Raw genomic sequence first — 2470 nt, forward strand, 5'->3', positions numbered from 1 at the left:
GTGAAAAAGGACGAGGGGATAACCCCAGTGTTCCCAAGGCAAATGCTCTGCCCCAGGACAGGCAGCTCTTACTCTAATGCTCCAGAAGAATCTTGTTGGATTTTGGATGTGTGCTGGGCAATTTCTGCATCCCAGGTACCAGCCAAGAGAAAAACACTTTTCTTTTTTCCATTTTTCTTTTTTTTTTTACCTGCTCAAAGCTGCCCTTCCTCCCTCTCACAGGCAGGGTTTTCTCCCAGCTGCTCAACATCCCCTGCGAGGGCACAAACACCCCTGACAAAACCTGCAGTTCCTGGTTGGGCTCCATCCCACCAGCCCTTGCCTCCTCACCTTCCACTGGTTCAAAAAAATCAACCAGTCTTTGTGGCCGCCCCAAAACTCCCCGTTTTTCAGCAGGTTGCTCTGGGGCCCAGGTGCAGGCAGTGTCAGGCAGCTCCAGGTGGGCAGGGGAAGCTCACGTTGTTTTGGGAAAATGCTGACCTTGTTTAGTTCCTATTTTTGCACATCAGCACAGCCTCCCGAATCCAGGGCTTGCAGCTCCGGTGCTGTCCTTGGCAAGGACCTTCAGATTTATCTTTAGGCCAAAAATAGGAAGCTGGTGAAACACCAAGTGTTGTTTCTTGAAGGTAACTTTGTGGTTTTTTTGCACAGTCCCCTTGGATCCTGTGGTGACCACGGGAGGAACACACCTGAGGAATTAAACCACGAGAGGTTAATCACTGCTTTGGAGTTTATTAGAAATGTAAAGACCTCTTTAGGCCTGATGGTTTGTATGATGAGATGTTTACAAATCAGACAGAGATGAGCTTGCACTGAGCCCCAGCACCCAGAACTCTCCTGGATGTGTCTCAGCCCCATCCCTGTGCAAAAGCAGAGGCACAAGCAGCACACCCTGAGGAAGCCCTGACTCAACACAGCCCAGCCCCAAGTGTTTGCTTTGGGATTTTGCTCAATCCAATCCATTTGCCTATTTCCCTTCTAATAAACCTCTATCGATCCCTAGAATGACCAAGCAGAGGGAAAGGCACTGAACCATCCTTGCAGCATCTCCCTAATAAGGATCAAAGCATTAAATCCCTTTTTACTGTCCTTGTCTTTTATCCCACTGTCTGGATTTCATCACGAAGGGACCCACCCAGACATGTTCCTCAGGAGTCTCCCAGCCCCAGTAGCCATAGAAACCAGCTATTTTTAGTCTGTTTTCATGATGCCAGTAAATTACTTTTCTCTACTTTGGAGAGACAGAAGACCAGGTCAGCCTTGTGTGCTGGTGGATGGGAAATGAGCATCTCCAGCAAGGCAAGAGTCCTCTCTCCTCTACTCACTGCACCTCTGAGAAAACAAATGTGGCATTTGTAAATAAGCACACGTACCTGGGCACAGAGCAGGGAACTTCCTATTGCCTTTCCTATGCTAGAGACAATATTGGTAAGAATTTTTAGAACATGGGTTTTACAGACATTTGGAGATCAGGGGGTTTGGTACCTGACAAGCTTCCTCCTTTTCTGAGCTGCTTCACGAGGCCTCGTGAAACAAATCACCAGTGTTTGGAAGGGAGATCCATGTGGGTGAGGGCAGGGGGGTACTCAGAGCATAAATCAGCCCCACAACAGCATCTGTCGTTCCTGGGATATCAGTGAGACTCACAGCCAAAGGCTTTTTGAAGTCAGATGGAAAAACACATTTGTCTGAGTAATTATTGGGCTACATGTTAATGAGCAACGCTGGCTGGGAGGGAAGGGAGCTGGGGCTGAGCATCATTTTCCTGGAGGGTTTTCTTCAAACACCCACCAGCACCTCCCAGGATCTTCTCCCTTCCCTGTGAAGGATCCAGCCCACGGGGGGCACCGCTCCCCGCCCTCCTCGGGGGTACAAACGCTGGGGCAGCTCCTGGGGGTGCAGGAGCATCCCAGCCCGCCCCGGCTCCTCAGGGAGCTCCGTGGGGAGGGATCAGCAACCGGAGCCGGTGGAGAACGTTTCTTTCTAACGCCGGCCAGGCATCCTGGAGCTGGAAATACCCCCAGCCCGACGGCTTCTGCTGGAACCCGTCTAGTTTACAAGATTGTACCATCAATTATAGATGCATATCAAGGAACTGCGGTTTGCACGGCGAGACCCGCCTATCGATCTGTCTCTCCTGCCTGTTCCCCTCGCTCCGGGAGCAGCGGGATGTGCCGGGGCCGCCGGGTTGTCCCCCCGTGTCCCCGCGCTCGGGGTCAGCAGCTGCTGGAATAAACCAGCGTCACGACACAGCCCCGAGAGTTGCGTTTCATTCCGGGGGGGGCTGCTCGGTGGGCGCAGGAGGGAGGGGGTTTGGTGGGACTGCGGGGGGAGGTGGGCACGGGGGGAGGTGGGTTCCCTGACCCCCGCTCTCTTCCCGCCCAGCCCGGGGTGCAGCTGCGGGGGTTTTCGCTGCAAAGTCAACCGATTTACACACCCGCTGCACAAACCCTGTTCAACACAGCGGCTG

This window comes from Chaetura pelagica, unplaced genomic scaffold (genome assembly GCF_000747805.2).
Source record: "Chaetura pelagica isolate M959 unplaced genomic scaffold, ChaPel_1.0 scaffold215, whole genome shotgun sequence".
NCBI lineage: Eukaryota > Metazoa > Chordata > Aves > Apodiformes > Apodidae > Chaetura > Chaetura pelagica.